The sequence below is a fragment of the Macaca thibetana genome, chromosome 2 (assembly GCF_024542745.1).
Source record: "Macaca thibetana thibetana isolate TM-01 chromosome 2, ASM2454274v1, whole genome shotgun sequence".
In the NCBI taxonomy this organism is placed as follows: domain Eukaryota; kingdom Metazoa; phylum Chordata; class Mammalia; order Primates; family Cercopithecidae; genus Macaca; species Macaca thibetana.
Window position 1 is genome coordinate 14,365,800 of NC_065579.1, and position 18,179 is coordinate 14,383,978.

An 18,179-nucleotide genomic window follows, 5' to 3' on the forward strand; every position below is an offset into this window, starting at 1 on the left:
CTGAGCACTTTCACGTAAGAGTATTCATCCACTCGAACAACCCCCTGGAGAAGTACTCCTGTCACTGCCACCGGCGAGAGTTTGCGGCTACCTCCCCAAGATGCGGTCCCAGGGTTATTGTGACCTATGATGTTTATTAAGCTACTGTTGACGGGCTGCTGTGCACAGGAACGGAGTGCACAGGGAACCTGGTAGGCAAGACCCCTGCCATCGTGCAGCTTCCTGTCAGGTTGACACAGATACTAAGGTAAACGGAAAAAGTATCAGGAAGAAAAACAGGGTGCTTGGGATTTAGGAGATATTAAGATCGCTTGGAGGACCCTAATTTAAATAAGATAAAGAAAGTAGGTTTTCTCCGGAGTAGGTGAACTGAAAATGAACCTGTGTCTGTGGTTGCTGTTTTGTAGAAAGAACAAAATTTTAAATACGTTGAAAACGACACCTGTAATTTGAGAAGATGCTTGACATCAGGAGAGGAGAAGAGTGGAGAGAGGTGGAGTGGCAAAGGAGAGTCTCCAAACCAAAAGCCTGCGTGCAGAGGCCCTAGGAGGCAAGCACTTACCATGTTTCGGGAATAGAAACGAAACATATGACAAGACTCTTAAAAACAAATAGAATTGGGATGGAATAAAGTTGGATGAGTAAGCAGACATCAAATCGTTCAGAAACTTGTAGTCCAAGTTGAAGAATTTGTTTAGTATTGTATAATAAATGCAGAGGAAGCTATGTACATTTATAATTTACATTTTTTAAAGGCCACGTTGTAGCTCAATCGGATAGTTTGTCTTTTGATGGAATGTAGTATACAGTATCATCATGATATATTCCAGGCAAAAATATTTAACTTGAATCTATCAAGCCTTTGCATCTAACAGACTTTATAAAAAAATACAACTGATAGATGAACAAACTAAATGATGCCAGAGGAAGTAACTAGACAGAAGGTGAAACCAGAAGGTGAAACATTCTGCAGGATAACTGGCCCATCTCTTCAACAATTTGTCATGAAAAAAGCAACTGCTTTATGAAAAGAAATTTAAGGGACATAACAGTTTGACAGACTATAAAATGCATTTTCAGGAACATTAAAGAAATATGAATGTAGATGGACTGAGTATTGGATAAAATAGAACTGTATTGCCATGGAAAAGATCATTAACTGAAAAGAGCAAGTCACGAAGTAGTATGTTACAGCATCCCATTTTGGTTTAAAAATGCACATCTGTGTATTTAGGTACAATGAAAAAAATAGTGGCCTTATACCCTAAGGTGTTAGTAGTGGTAATCTTTGGAAGTGGAAATGTGTATTTTCTTATTTATGTTTGCCTATCTTTTTCATTGTAACTTTTGCAGCACATAGACTACTTTCATTATAGTAAAAGTTTATTTTACCACAATTTTTTTTTTTTTTTTTTTTTTTTTTTTTGAGACAGAGTCTCAATCCGTCACCCAGGCTGGAGTGCAGTGGCACAATCTCAGCTCACTGCAACCTCCGCCTGCCAGGTTCAAGCTATTCTCTTACCTCAGCCTCCTGAGCAGCTGGGACTACAGGTGCATGCCACCATGCCTGGCTAATTTTTGTATTTTTAGTAGAGACTGGCTTTCGCAACATTGGCCAGGCTGGTCTCGAACTCCTGGCCTCAAGTGATCCACCCACTTCAACCTCACACAGTGCTGGGATTACAGGTGTGAGCCACTGCACCTGGCCTATTTTACCACAATTTATAAAAAGTTTTGTTTATTTTAAGTTATTCTAGGTTAAAATAAGTAGCCACCCTTGGCTGATGCATAAATAAAACATTAGAGGAAGGAAAGAATGGAAGCAAGGAGGCAAATCATGAGATCATTTCAGAAATCAAGACAAGATCATGAAAGCTACCATTAACAAGAGTGAACCAAACGGTTAATATCTTTGAGTTTAAAACTGAAGAATTTACCAATGAATTGCATAGGAAAGTAAAGGGAGTGGTCAAGGATAGATCCTGGTTTTGGGGCCAGAACATCTGAGTGGTTAGTAGAATCATTACCAGTTGATAACCCATGGAAGAGGGTCGGGGATGGGTGGTGTCTTGTAGGTTGGTTGACAGGACTGACCCATTGGGAAGATAATGAAGAAGCAAAGTATATGAAAAGAGGAGGAGAAAGGGTAACCAGAGGAGGGAGGATACAAAGAGAGTAATTAGCCATCAGAAAGATGAGGGACATGACATTTGTTGAGGCAGATGACGGGGAAAAGAAAGTTAACATAAATATGGTTAGTTTTGTGACATTGACCGAAGGAAGATTAAGGTGATACTATCTGATGGCTTAGAATGAAAACCAAACTCCCTACCACAACATGATGGTCTTTCTCTGCAACTTCATATTTTGCCTCTTGTTCCTCATTTGTTACCACTGAGTCACAGTGGTCTTTTTAGTTTCTCAACTCACCAAGGTCTTTCTTGCCTCATGGGACCTAGAATGTTTTCTCCCTTTCTTCATGTCTTAGTTGAAAGGTCTCCTCTCCTCATCATCATACTATCTAAAGTACATTCCCTCCCTTGTTAACCTCTAGCGCAGCCATTAGTTCCTTCATAACACTTACCCTAACTTGCAAGTATTTTGTTTGTTGATTTAATTTTTATCTGACTTCCCCACTAGAATGTAACCTCCATGAGGGCAAAAATTGTGTGTTTTGTATACCGATATGTCTCTAACACTTGGTATAGCAGGCACTCAATTTCAATTTTAAACTCAAAGATAGTATCTTAATAAACATTTGTTCTTTGCTCACACAAAGTCTAATATGGAACAGGCTTAGAGTTGTCCTCCAACCAGTGTCTGAGCAATCCAGACCACTTTGATCTTGTAACTCTGCCGTCCCAACATGAGATGCCACTTTCACTGCAGAAGAGGGAATCTATAGCATCATGCAGTGGCTTGTCACTGCCTCAGCCCTCCCACTTCCACTTGTATTTCACTAGCTAGAACCTTTCATATGGCTCCGCCAAACTGCAACGGGACTGGGAAGGGAGAATCAGATATTAGGGAGCATTCATAATGCCTTCCGAGGGGTGTGTTTCACTGCTTCCAAACTTGCTTATGATGATGTTAGTTTTTCATCTATGTGATGAAATGCCATGTATTCTTAGTGTGTGTTCTCAGCATAACAAATACATTTTGGGAATATTAAGTAAATGGATTTTCTTTCTCGAAAATTCCTAGTTCTGGGCCTATCATTAACCCCACTGATTGAACCAGTGGAAATAGTTGCCTCTTTGAATGGACAGAACCCTGCTAAAGGCAGCTTTGAGTTTCAAAATAGTGTGTTTCAAGTCCACGTTGAGACAATAGCCTGAAAGTAAGCACTTACGATTTTTGGAGGAGACTTTGTTGTTAAGGAGAAAAGAGGCTTACAGAAGTCAGATTCAGAAGGCTGTAATATTTTTACAATAAATGAAAGTAAACAATATAAGAATTTGATGTAAGGGAAGTTCCTGCAGTGCAAGAAAGAAAGTCCTTTTGGTACTGAGCGGAAGAGTCTAAGAGAGAGAAGGTGAACAAAAGGAAAATGTAAATGTGGTATTCATACTTCCTTACTCCACACTCAGGATAAACCTAGAGTATGAGGTAGATGGGGGAATCTAGAGGGGAAGAAGCATGGAATAGGAACACCCAAATAGACTTGATGAAACAAAAAACATCAAGGATGGCTCCTGTGTCACCTGGGAAGACACATCTCTTGTGCGGAATGGAAAAAAGGCAATGGTAAAGGACCAGGGCCCTAGATTTTTTACAACGTGCGATAGAGAACTATTTGTCTCCTTAATTTACTAGCATATTTACCTTTAAAAATTGATGAATGAAAGAAAAATTACCCATTTTTCAAACATGGGTGTGTAAATTTTTTCCACTTTGTACAGAAAATTTTAAAGAAATAGAAACTACTGAACACCTTATATTCAGAATTATTCCCTGTATAAGCCCATTCCAATCCCATATACTGCTGATTAAATTTTCATCAGTTGGCAGTTCTCTAGTATCGGTTTCACTGCTATTTAAGTAACTACTGCCCTTTGCTACCAGTGTCTCTCTTGGGTGAGAGTCACTTTACTCGAATGAGATAACTTCTGAGAATAAATTGATGCACTATTTTGGAAGAATTGCTCTATAGAGTAAAAAATAATTCTGGATAATTGAAAGTTATCTTGTGAGTATCTGGACATTAAGGATACATTTCAAGACTCCCATTTTCACTAAAATCCCGTATTTGTTTAAGCATTTCAAGTTAAAGGGAGCACCCTCCTCCCCCTTTCACCCTGACTGTTGTTGTTAATTCGTTTTTGGAGCTATATAAGAATGTCTCTTTAATCGATTTTCCCTTAGGCATACATTAGCTCTCTGTTCAAAACTCAGTAGCAGGGAGTAGTAAGTAAATGGTTATTAGTGATTCTTCATATAAAGCACATTTTGAGTTTCTTAGAAGAAAATTATGCATAAAGATTACCTTCAGATATCATGTCTTTAGTTTGTTAATAGAGAAGTTTCTTTGGACATGTAAAACACTGTAATAAGATAAATTTTAAAAAAGAAAAGTAAGCATATATACAAAATGTATGCAATTTCATTTCACAATTGAAATGAAAACCAAATCCTACAAGCTTCTTGGTACAAAGTTTTGGTAACACTTGGATGACCAGACTGAGTTATTCAGCAAATATTTTTGGAGCTTCCACTGTGTGCCAAACAAAATGTAATTCAAGAGAATTCTATGACCAATCTATTAATCTATTGTATATATTTACAGAGGTCTTTATACCACCCTTATATAAGGTAGTTCAGCAAATAGTTCACAGGAGGAGGTCTAGGAAAGCAGTTAAGGAAAGTCGTAAAATGGCAGCTCTGCAGCAAGCAGAAAGTACAGCTAGCCCAGAATAAGGAGAGGGTGGAGGGCCGCAGGAGGAAGATCCAATAGAAACAAAAAAAAAAGGTTGGAGGGATGATTAGATAGAATGAAAACCACCGGGTTTCTCATTGGAAAAATTATTCTTTTCCCTTTGTAATTAACAACTAATTTGTGGGAATATAATTTGAGGCTATATAAAATGCTGTTCCACATTAAACTTTCTTCCACTAGTTTTAGCATACTTTGATGATTCTTGCATGAATCTAGTATTTCTATGATGATTGCAAAATGGCAATTTTCTTATTCATTATTATGCCTATATCTATTAGCTGACATTATTCTAGAAAGAAGAATTTTCTTTTCTCCTGTATTTATTCATTTATATGTTTATACCAACATGAACCCATGGATTTTATTCAATTTAGTAGATTATAAACCATTATTATTATTTATTTTGATGCTCAAATTGTCCAAGATTTGACTAATATGAACACCCTCAAGGTGGCTCCTATGTTCTTTTTCTTCCAATATTTCCTTTTCTTTTTTTTTTTTTTTTTTTTTTTTGAGACAGGGTCTTGCTCTTTCATCCAGGCTAGAGTGCAGTGGTGTAATCATGGCTCACAACGGCCTCAACCTTCCAGGCCAAGGCTCAAGCAATTATCCCACCTCAGCCTCCCAAGTAGTTGGGACTACAGGTGCACACTGCCATGCCCCGCTTATTTATTTATCTATTTTTTGTATTTTTTGCAAAGACGGAATCTTCCTATGTTGTCGAGGGTGGTCTCAAACTCCTGGACTCAAAGGATTCTCCTGCCTCAACTTCACAGTTGATTTTAAAAATTTCAGACACAGCACAGAGTTTTGCAGTGAATGCCCACCTACCCACCACCTAGATTCTAACATTAACATTTTACTATGCATGCTTTATCTCATATCTGTCCATCTGATCTTCCCTCTATCCACCCATAAATCTACATTGCTTTTTGGATCCATTTCATAGTACATTACAGTCATCAGAAAGGAAAAGTAAAATAAGTAAATTTATTGGTAAATAGGTAATTGATGGGAGTCAAGAGATATTTAAATGATATCAATGAATGTCGCTTAAAGCTGAAAAATCGAATAACAGAAGGAAGTAAAGAAAAAAGGAAGTAAAGAAAAAGACTTTTAAAATGACTCACAGAAGAAAACCCAATGTGATAGATTATAAAATTGGCCACACACTCTTCCTTTCCCTTTGTCATGATTTTGCAGTATGACATTGCAGATCTTCCCATCAGGAAGTGGAGTCTTTTTCTCCACCCTTTAAGTCTGGGTCGTTGATATGAGCTGCTTTGGCCAATGGGGCATTAGCAGTTGTGATGCAAGCAGACACTTCAGTCATCACGGTTTGTCCTCTCTTACTGCACTTGCAACCCTGTGACCTCCATGTGTGCCGTCTTGCCTGCTGGATTATGAGACACGTGGTTGAGTCACTCTCCTAGCCCTAACCAACAGTCTGCTAATTGTCGGACATATGAACAAGGCTATCTTAGATCATCCAAGCACCAGGCAACACCCTAGATGACCTCAGACACATAAGCAAGCACCTGAGAGATCAGCTGAGCCAATGTAGACCAGAAATGTTAAGCCAACCTACAGAATTATGAGCTAAATAAATGGCTGGTTTTTAAGCCACTAAGTTTTGGTATGGTTTTTTATGCAAAGAAGCTAACTGATACACTATCATTATGGTACGTACAAGCAACGTACCTAAAACAAAATGATTCAGAAAGGCTAAAGAGAAACAAATAGACAAACTAGGTGCTGTGGACTGAATGTGTACCCCTAACAGTCACTTCTTTTTTTTTGAGACAAATTCTCACTCTGTCACCCAGGCTGGAGTGCAGTGGCGCAGTCTTGGCTCACTGCAAGCTCCACCTGCTGGGTTCATGCCATTCTCCTGCGTCAGCCTCCTGAGTAGCTGGCACTACAGGCGCCCACCACCATGCCCAGCTAACTTTTTGTATTTTTAGTAGAGACGGGGTTTCACCGTGTTTGTCAGGATGGTCTCCATCTCCTGACCTCGTGATCCACCCGCCTTGGCCTCCCAGAGTGCTGGGATTACAGGCATGAGCCACCGCGCCTGGCCAACAGTCACTTCTTGAAGCTCAGTTCCAAATGCGATGGTATTTGGAGGTGGGACCTTTGGAAGGTAATTAGGTTGTGAGCGCAGAGCCCTCGTGAATAGGATTAGTGCCCTCGTAAGAAAAGGCACAACAGAGCTTGCTTCCTCTCTCACTCTGCTACGTAAGGATACAGTAAAAAGGTGTCTGTATGCAAAGCAGTAAGAGGGCACTCATCAAAACCCAATCATGCTGGCACCCTGCTCTTAGACTTCACATCCTCCATAACTGTAAGAAATCAATGTTGTTGAAGCCACCCAGTCTGTAACAGCCTGGACTAACTAAAACACCAGACAAATGGAACTAATAGGAATGCAGGGTCGTTCTTTTGATATCAGACAATTCAGACCAAAACGGCTTAAATGTAATTAAGGACATTTCATAATACTAAAGGCTAAAATTATCCAGGAAAAAAAAAATGTAGCTAAAAGCCACAGTACAGATAAAAGTTTGAAATATCAAACTTTTGGATCAGATAACCCAAAATACCTGTGTACCAAGTAACATAGCAACCCCCATCATAAAAAAAAAAAAACTATAGGATTACATTTCCAAGTAATAATTTCTCATATTTGGCCAACTCTGTGAGTAGCTAAGGGAATTTTAAAAAATATTACTCAGGGATGATCCGAAGAGGATACATTTGAAAGCAAGATTGGTGGACTAGGTCTGTGCTGAATAATAATTTGTCATACCTCATTATAAGAGATGTGGCCATGGCTGGGAGCGGTGACTCACGCCTGTAATCCCTGCACTTTGGGAGGCCAAGGAGGGCGGATCACTTGAAGTCAGGAGTTTGAAACCAGCCTGGCCAACATGGTGAAAACCCGTCTGTAATAAAAATACAAAAAAATTAGCCGGGCGTGGTGGCAGGCGCCTGTAATCCCAGCTAGTCAGGAGGCTGGGGCAGGAGAATCACTTGAACCCAGGAGGCGGAGGTTGCAGTGAGCTGAGATTGTGCTCTACTGCCTGGGTGACAAAGCGAGACTCCATCTCAAAAAAAAAAAAGAGAGAGAGAGAGGTGGCCTTGTGAAATTATAGGACAGATGGGAAAGTATCTTCTACCTTGTGGTTAGACTGTACTCTCTATGAAAATTAATATTTGTCCTTGGGAAATGGTGATTCAGCAGTCTCCTGCAGCAGAGTCAGGAGAACAAATAAGTTCATTAATAACTCACAGGAGAAGTGAGTTCCTTCACCTGTCCTTTAGTTTTTGGTGAAACTTGAATAGTTAAAGTTTCCCATGTACTCCATCCTAACTTGGAATATGAGAGAACTCCACTACTCTTACCCAGCACACTCTCCCCCAGAGGATTATTCTAGCTTACTTGTTATCAAATGGGTAATTTTGCTCTCCAGTGAACATTTTTGGTTGTCACAACTTAGTGGGAGAGGATGCTACTAGCCTCTAGTGGATAGAGGTTAGAGATGCTTCTAAACATTCTACAATGCACAGGACAGTCTCTCATAACAAAAATATTATCCAGTCCCAAATGTCACTAGTACTAAGGGTAAAATTCACTTAAAAAGCATATTGCTCAGAACAGGCTCCAATTTTTGAGAAATATACTGCTAGGGGTATAGTCTGATCTATTTGCAAGAGATGGGTTGTTCCAAAGAATGAGTAAAGTCTTGCTTTGAGAGGTGAGAAGAAGGAAGCATTGTTGCAGAGATGTTGGCTCCTAAGAATAGGGGAGAAAAATAAGGAAGTGGAGTACATCAATGAGGGGTGAACTTCCAGAGGAATTTTCCATTAAACTAAAGAGAAAGTTATTGCCATTTTCTTTGTTGACCCAACCCTCGTTAAAGGCAGAATGAAGAAACAAGACAGCAAAGAATGTGACTAGTCCCATGGAAAGGAAGCTGTATCCCATCCTGGGGACTCTGTCCAGATGTTCCAGGTGGTGACCAACAGCAACATGATATAGTGGTTTGTGCAGACTTCTCCACACATGTGAGGAGCAAGCTTGGAAGTTCAAGGGGTTTGATGTAAGTTACTGTCTGGTAGGTGTTGTGGTTCTTCTACCTCCCATATACTTTCACCCATTCACCCCTCTCTGAAGTTAGTATCCTGATCTCAACTGGATGTCCTCACCTCTCCCTCTTTGTTCTTTGTCTTAAGCCTTAAGGGATAAGGATGTGGCTCAGGCCTTAGATCATTATCATAATCCCATCCTCAAGCCCCAGTAGTACAGAAAAAAAAAGAAAAGAAAAAACATGACCCAATTCTGACTATAGAGATATAAAAAGAGGTTTGCCAGAGAGATCAGAGAAAGAAGCTTCTTAGCTCTTTTGAGGGCATTTCTGAAAGTGACCCGTCTCTCTAGATGTGGCTGAAAAAGCGTATCTCTGTGTATTAGGGTTCTTGCACACAATAGAAATGAACTGTGGATAATTTAAGCAGAAAGCAAATTTATTAAAGGATATCAGGGAGTCCATAGACTCTCTGGAAGACCACAGAATCCGCCTTTAGGGCCACACAACAATTTATCCTATTGTAGAACTGCTCCAAAGAAAACACCACTGTTGCTCCCAATGAGCACAAATACCCCACTGGCAAAGGGTGCTGGGCCCTGGGGATTTTCACCTGAACCTCTGCAGCTGCTGCTTCTGGAGATAGTACTGCCACTCTTGCGAGGAGGGTTTCTGCGTGGCGCTTGTATCTTCATGTCACCAGATTTCACAGAGCTGCAAGGGAGACTGGGAAAGAGAATTTCTGAATTTCACATTGAGGAAATAAGAACTTATAAGACGGAGAACTCTCCATAGGAAAGGTTTTCAGGGTGCTTGTGGCCATTAAGAAAACAATGTCCACTATACCTTGGGAGTTGTTGTCAGCCATCTGATAACTTTGATAGGGAATTAGCCTGATGTCCCAGAAGCCAGAAAACAGAAAGAAACAGGGTGGATGATGATATCTCTGAGATGCTGAGTCAAACCCCAGGTGAAGCCCACTCTATTTCTGAGATCTGGGTCCATTGCCTAATAAATCCCCTCCATTGTTTAAACATGTTTGAATTGGGTTTTTTTGTTGTTGTTCTTTACAAATGACTGCATCCTAATTGATACAATAAACAAATGAAAAAATCATTAGAAAACACTCCTAAATTTTTTTTTTTTTTTTGAGACGGAGTCTTACTCTGTTGCCCAGGCTGGAGTGCAATCAATGGCGCCGTCTCAGCTCACTGCAACCTCCGCCTCCTGGGTTCAAGCTATTCTTCTGCCTCAGCCTCCTGGGTAGCTGGGATTACAGGCGCCCGCTGCCATGCCCAGCTAATTTTTGTATTCTTAGTAGAGATGGGGTTTCACCATGTTGGTCAGGCTGGTCACGAACTGCTGACCTCATGATCCGCCCACCTCAGCCTCCCAAAATGCTGGGATTACAGGCATGAGCCACCGCGCCTGGCAACACTCCTAAATTCTTAATGATGGCATTACTGGATTATAGAGTATGCGCATTTTAAATTTGGGTATGTGTTATCCTAGATTCTCTTCCAACTTTTTGCACGATTTTTTATTTCCAGTAACTGTTTTTGATAATTTCCATATACCCTCACTAACACTAAATTCTATCCTACTTTTTAATATTTATTAACCTGTTAGATGAAAAGTAGTGTATTATTTTACTTTTAGTCTTTATGTTTAATGAATTATGAGTAAAATCAAAACTCAACATTTAAATTGATTAGGTGTACACAGTACATCATGTTTTCTATGTGTTTTTGTCCTTTTCATGTTAAGTTCAGGAACAGAGTCCAAAGGATCAATCCTGCTTATAACTGACTTTAAGAAAGATGGAGCCGGGCGCGGTGGCTCACGCCTGTAATCCCAGCACTTTGGGAGGCCGAGGCCGGCGGAGACCATCCTGGCTAACACGGTGAAACCCCGTCTCTACTAAAAATACGAAAAATTAGCCGGGCATGGTGGCGGGCGCCGGTGGTCCCAGCTACTCGGGAGGCTGAGGCAGGAGAATGGCGTGAACCCGGGAGGCGGAGCTTGCAGTGAGCCGAGATTGCGCCACTGCCTCCAGCCTGGGCGATAGAGCGAGACTCCCGTCTCAAAAAAAAATAAAAAGAAAAAAAGATGGAAAACTACTCCAGTCCAAACAGACCCCAGCCTCTGCCTCCTCTGTCCCACAAGGTGTCGCTGTTGAGACATAGAATGTCTACTGTAGCAAGACCTTTCACAAGATGGAGCTATTAAAATTTAAATACTCTGGGCCGGGTGCGGTGGCTCGTGACTGTAATCCCAGCACTTTGGGAGGTCGAGGCAGGTGGATCACGCGCTACTCGGGAGGTTGAGGCAGGAGAATCGCTTGAACCCCGGAGGCAGAGGTTGCAGTGAGCCGAGATCGCATCATCGCACTCCAGCCTGGGTGACAGAGCGAGACTCCGTCACCAAAAGAGAAAAAAAAAATTTAAATGCTCTGGCAATCTATGGTTCCAAAGTTACAAACACAAAGGGCTTTTTTCCTAGGACTCACCTGTGATGCTAGAGTAAAATTTATAGGAACTGAGCTAGAAACTTGTTGCAGCCAGGATTGTTAAGCCCAGATAAACAGTCCAGGCTCCCCTCTCCATGGTGAATTTCTCCTGTCTTTTGCTACCTTGTCAGGTCAGGGCCACTTCAGTCCAGAGGTGCTAGAGTAACATTAACCCTCCTAAAGGAAGTGATCAGGGGTCTCAGTAACTGCCTTCCCAGAAGCTTAGTCTTTGGGAAAATTTGCTGACTTTCTCCCAGCAGCCTTTGAACTTCTTGTACCAAAGAAAATGATGAAAAGAGCTTCATTGTAAATTCCCTCATGTCCAGGTACAGCCTTCCCCTGTGTTTCCTTACATCTACCTAATTAAAATGATCCCTCGGTGTGTCTCCCAGAACAAAGGGCTACTAGGGGATCTCCACTAACGGAGATGCTTTGCTTATTCGAGGCAGTTCAGTCCAGTGGATAAGAATGTCTGGAATCCTGACTGCCAGAGTTTAAATTCTAACTAAATATTTATCAGCTGTGTCACTCTAGGTGGTTCACTCAACATCTCCAAGCCTCAGTCTTCACACCTAAAGATGATAAAGAATACTACTTACCCCAAAGGACTATTGTGGGAATTAAATAAAATATATTAAATACCTGACAGGTTGCCCAGAACACAGTAAGTATTCAATGTTAGTTACTGTTGCTATTTTTTTTTTTTTTGTAATTTTTATCACTATCATTGCTGAAAGCCTCTTTTTTTTTTTTTTTTAAATAGAAATAGGGTCTTGCTTTTTGCCCAGGCTGGCCTTGAGCTCCTGGACTCAAGTGATCCTCCTGCCTCAGCCTACCAAAGTGCTGGGATTACAGGTGTGAGCCACCATGTCTAGCCAAAAGCCTTTCTTTGTATCTCCTCAACGTTTAGAAGTAGAAATAGTTCATCTCTAGAAAGAAAACATTCTATTAATAAATGATGGACAGAGTGCAGATTTTTTTTCTCACCAAATCTAATTTCAGTTCCCCATGAGTCAACCTCTTACCAATACTGACCACTTTCTATATGATAAATTGAATACTATATCTAGCTGTTAAAAAAAAAAAAAAAAAAACTTTAAATGAAATTAACACATTTATTTGAGTAAAAGAATGATTCATGAATTGGGAAGCACCAAGACCAAAAGAGGTTATGGGCTCTGCTCTGGAAGCAGCTACCTTTTACAGAAGCAAAGTAAAGAAATTACCTGAATTGCTACAGCTAAGCGTTTGCCTTATTTGGGTGTAGTCTGATGGGAGACCCCTAGTTATATAGCCAATTCACTCAATGGCTGTTTGTGACTGGTTAGGGCTGTATTTTTGTTTGTCTATTTAAGTCAGTTATAAGAAATACCTCTAAATTAGGCTTTGGTCTGGGCACAGTGGCCCACACCTGTAATCCCAGCACTTTGGGAGGCTGAGGCAGGCCGATCACTTGAGGTCAGGAGTTTGAGACCAACCAGGCCAACATGGTGAAACCCCATCTACCAAAAATACAAAAAATTAGCCCAGTGAGGTGGCATGTGCCTGTAATCCCAGCTACTCGGGAGGCTGAGGCAGGAGAATCACTTAAACCCGGGAGCCAGAGATTGCAATGAGCTGGGATCATGCCACTGTATGCCAGCCTGGGTGACAGAGTGAGACTCCATCTCATAAAAATACGTACATACATACATACATACATAAGGCTTCAGCTTGCTTATGTAAGGGCTCAGGGTGCAGAGACAACCTCAGGCTAGTGGCCTTTTTATTAGCTTTAAAACTGCTGAAACATCCCATTGCCATGGGAGTGATTTAAGCCAATTTTCTATTGTTGAGTATTTAGGTTGTTTCTGCTCTTTTTTTTTTTTTTTTTTTTTCTTTTCTCTTTTAAGAGAGTCAGGGTCTCACTCCATCACCCAGAGTGGAATGCAGTGGTGCAATCATAGTTCACTGTAGCATCAAACTCCTGAGCTCACATGATCCTCCTGCTTCAGCCTCCCAAGTAGCTAGTACTACAGGCAGACACCACCATGCCCAGCTAATTTTTAAATTCTTTGTAGAGATGGGGGTCTCACTATGTTGCCCAGGCTGATCTTGAACTCCTGGCCTCAAACAGTCCTTCTGCCTCAGTTTCCTAAAGCACTGGGGTTACAGATATGTCACCCCACCTGACCTGTTTCCACTTTCTTAACGTTGTAAACAAAATGGCCAAGATGGTAGCTAACTCTTTATGCTCATGTGTCATTCATTAGTATTTTGTTGCAATAAATTCCAAGTACTGATTTTTTTTTTTTTTTTTTTTTTGAGACAAGAGTCCCACTCTCTCACCCAGGGTAGAGTGCAATGGTGCAATCATAGCTCACTGTAGCCTCAAACACCTGGGCTCAAATGATCCTCCTGCCTCAGCCTCCCAAGCAGCTAGGACTTATAGGCACATCCACCATGCCTAGCTAATTGTTTTATTTTTTGTAGAGACAGGGTCTCACTATGTTGCACAGGCTGATCTTCAACTCCCGGGCTCAAGTGATCCTCCCACCTCAGTCCCTACATGCTGGGATTACAGGCCCGAGCCACTGTACCTGGCCTAATGTAGACGTTTTTAAAAGCTTTTGATCTGGCTTATGAAATTTTGCCTCATCTAGAAAAGATGGTTGACTGCATTTCTAACAACAGTGTATAAAAGTACTGAAATCTAACCAACATTAGCTATTTTGAGGTTTTTTTAATCTTCACCAATTAAAAAGGTGAAAAATTAAGTTTCTCACAGTTTTAATTTGCATTTATTTTATTTCTAGTAAGGCTATGGATTTTTTTTACTTGTTTCTTAGCTGATTTTTGGTACACTTTTGTACTTTTCTCCTTTTTTTCCCTTTCGGTTCTAGACCTACAGATGTACTCTTTTAAATTGCTATTTTGAATATGTCTTTTGGAGAATTTATTTTTTCTTCTAAGAGTACTTTCTATTGTAAGAGTAATAATTCTTTATTTTTCAAGTTGCAAATATTTTCCCCAATTTTTTGCTTGTGTTTTTGTTATATTTATGGAATTTTAAAGCATCAGGTTTCTGACATGGAATTTTCTACTCTTATAGGCCCATACATTGTGAAATATCAGAACATTAGAGACAAAGAGATAATGTTCTAAGTGTCTGGAGAGGGGAAAAAAATGGGCCATGCACAAGGAATGATAATAAAAATGACTTTGGGCTTCTCAGCAACATTTGAAGGAAGAAGACAATGGAAGAGTGTCTTCAATGTCATGGAAAATGCCTTCCAACCTAGAATCCTATAACCAAGCAAACTGGCAATGTGAAGATTGACTATAGACACTTGTAACATCTGAACAAAATTAGGCCAAACATGGTGGCTCACACCTATAATCCCAGCACTTTGGGAGGCCAAGGCGGGCAGATCACTTGAGGTCAGGAGTTTGAGACCAGCCTGGCCAACATGGTGAAACCCTGTCTCTACTAAAAATATGAAAATTAGCCGGGTGTGGTAGTGGGCGCCTGTAATCCCAGCTACTTGGGAGGTTGAGGCAAGAAAATTGCTTGAACCCAGGAGGCGGAGGTTGCAGTGAGCCAAGATCATGCCTCTGCACTCCAGCCTGGGCGACGGAGTGAGACTCCGTCTCAAAAAAAAAATCTGAAAAAATTATCATTTATATTGATTTTCTTTGCTGCTATAACAAATTGCTACAAACTTAGTGGCTTAAGATAACACAAATTTATTCTCGTACAATTCTGGAGATCAGAATTCCTAAACCAAGATGTTAGCAGGACTGTTTCCCTTCCAGAGGCTCTAGAGGAGAATCCATTTCCTTATCTTCCTTGTTGCCAGAGGCTGCTTGCATTCCTTGTCTTGTGGTCCCTTCCTTCATACATCCATATTTAAAACCAGCGCAGCTCTCTCTTCTCTCTCTCTCTCACTGTCTCTGTCTGTCTCTTTCTCTCATACATACATACACGTGCACAAATATACCTCCTACTATCTTATTATATGGACCTTCATTACTACATGTGGCCACCCAAATAATCCAGGATAATCTCCCAATTTAAACATTCTTAATGTGATCACATCTTCAAAGTCTCTTTTGCCATTTAAGGAAACATATTCGTAAGATTCGAATGTGGACATTTTAGGGAACCACTATTCTGTCTACCACATCACACAATCACATTGCCTGTACTAAGATGAGAGAGTCATCTGAGAAAGAAGAAAATACGGAATACAGAACGTAAGAGATTCAACACAGAGAAAAGGAAAAGACTCTCCATGCTGGTGGTGAAGTCGTGATGTTAAAATGACACCTGCACGCAGTCCTGATTGGGGCAGTGTGATATGAGAGATAGCCATGTCAACTGCTGTCCTTACCATGTTTCTGCCATTGTAACATGCTTTTAACTTGATGGATATGCTTCACCAAATAGGGAATAAATCTAAATATAGAAAGACAGATTAAGGGCCCAGAGAATCTAACTAGAACCCATAAGACTAGATAACAAAAACAAGAACCAACAGAAATAAGTGATGTCAAACAGCCCTGAAAGAATCCAGACATTGCAATTATTAAACACAAATAATAAAACAACTATATTTACTATGTTAAAGGACACAAAAATTATGCTTGAAAATTTCAGCAGGAAACTGGAAACTAACAAGCAACAGAGCATGTTTTAAAAAGAATCAGATTGGATTCGCCAACGGAAAGAAACCATAAATCAAGTTTAAGAACGGTGAATGGGTTTCCAGCAGATAGCAAACTGGAAGATATATCACAAACACAATCATAAAACACTGCGACACTGCTGGGAATTATATTCACATATATGTAATAATGTAAACACTGAGTATTGATTTGATCAACTATTGTAATATAACTGTATTGAGAAGATTAAGGATAGCAGAAGACAGAAAGGCATTGCAAGACAGACAAGTTCTCATCTACTACAATATGAAGCTGATAGATAATAGCTAAAGGTAGTATATGCCTATTATTTACAAATTAGGTAGAGATGTAAATGCCAGAGAGAGCTAGAAGCATAAAAAAATAGTTATCTCTAGGAAGGAGGGAAAAAAGTAGAGAGGGATGGGGAAGGGAAATGCTGCATTTTATCATAACCTTTTTGATACTACTTAACCTTTTTAAATGTGTATGTATTATTTTAACAAAATAAAATTGAAAAATAAAGATAAAAAATTCGTAGGACTGGATGAGATCATAAGATAGGCAGATAAAAACAAAAAAACAAAACACCAGTATATAAGCCCAGGTCCCTCCAATATTTAGAGGTCAGGTAAACGAAGAGGAACCAGCAAAGGAGAGAGCAGCCGGAACCATAGGAGAACCATAAGAGAATGGTGTCATGGAGTCCAAAGTATAGAAAATATTTCAAAAAAGAGAGAATGATCAACCATGCAAAGTGCTGTTAGGAAGAATGAAATTTGATTATTAAATTTGGTATCATTAAGGGCAACCTTCAAGAGCAATATTGGTGGAATGAAAGCCTAATCTAAGTGGGCCCAAGAGGGTGGAAAGTAAAGATGGCAGGAATAGCAACTCTGTGGTAAGGAAAAGAGAGTAGAAACGGGTGGGTCAAAAGAGGGTTTTGTCTATATGTGTGAGCCTGCGTGTATGGTTTCAATTTTTTTTTTTTTTTTGAGATGGAGTCTTGCTCTGTCGCCAGGCTGGAGTGCAGTGGCGTGATCTCAGCTCACTGCAACCTCCGCCTCCTAGGTTCAAGTGATTCCCCTGCCTCAGCCTCCCAAGTAACTGGGATTACAGTCACATGCCACCATACCCGGCTAAGTTTTTGTATTTTAGTAGAGACGGGGTTTCAGCATGTTGGCCAAGATGGTCTCGATCTCGACCTCGTGATCCACCCCCCTTGGCCTCCCAAAGTGCTGGGATTACAGGCGTCAACCACTGCGCCCTGCCAGTTTCACATTTTTAAAAAAAATTTTGGCCAGGCATGGTGGCTCACACCTGTAATCCCAACACTTTGGGAGGCCGAGGAGGGCGGATCACTTGAGTCCAGGAGTTCTAGACCAACCTGGACCACATAATGAGACCTTGTCTTTACCAAAAAAAATATAAAAATCAGCCAGGTTTGGTGGAATGTGCCTGTAATTCCAGCTACGAAGGATGCTGAGGTGGGAGGACTGCCTGACCCTGGAGAGGCAGAGACTGCAATGAACCAAGATCACACCACTGCACTACAACCTTTTTTTTTTTTTTGAGACAGGATCTCGCTCTGTTGCCCAGGCTGAAGTGTGGTGGTGTGATCTCAGCACACTGCAGCCTCCATCTCCCCAGGTTCTGGCGATCCTCCCACCTCAGCCTCCCCAGTAGCTGGGTCTACAGACGTGTATCACCATGCCCAGGTAATTTTGGTAGAGACAGGGTTTCACCATGTTGCCCAGGCTGGTCGAATAAAAATATTTGAATGTTGATGAGTGTGAACTATTATGTTATAGGTCAGAAACATGATTAATATGCATATATTCCTAAAATAAATTCTACTGTGCCAGACAGCATCTATCAGCTCCAGTAGCGATAAAGAATAATTGCTAAACAGGTATTACTGAAACCTTAAAGAGACAGCTGTCTTACTTATGGCACACAGCAGGCACTCAGTAAACATTTC

General features: G+C 40.6%; 1 long non-coding RNA gene across 1 annotated transcript; it reads left to right on the forward strand.

The window, feature by feature from the left end:
• Positions 1 to 73: 73 nt before the first annotated feature.
• Positions 74 to 5,210, forward strand: LOC126946629 (uncharacterized). Its single transcript, XR_007722725.1, has 2 exons — positions 74 to 247; positions 408 to 5,210. It is a non-coding gene; the product is annotated as an uncharacterized LOC126946629 (long non-coding RNA).
• Positions 5,211 to 18,179: the final 12,969 nt, after the last annotated feature.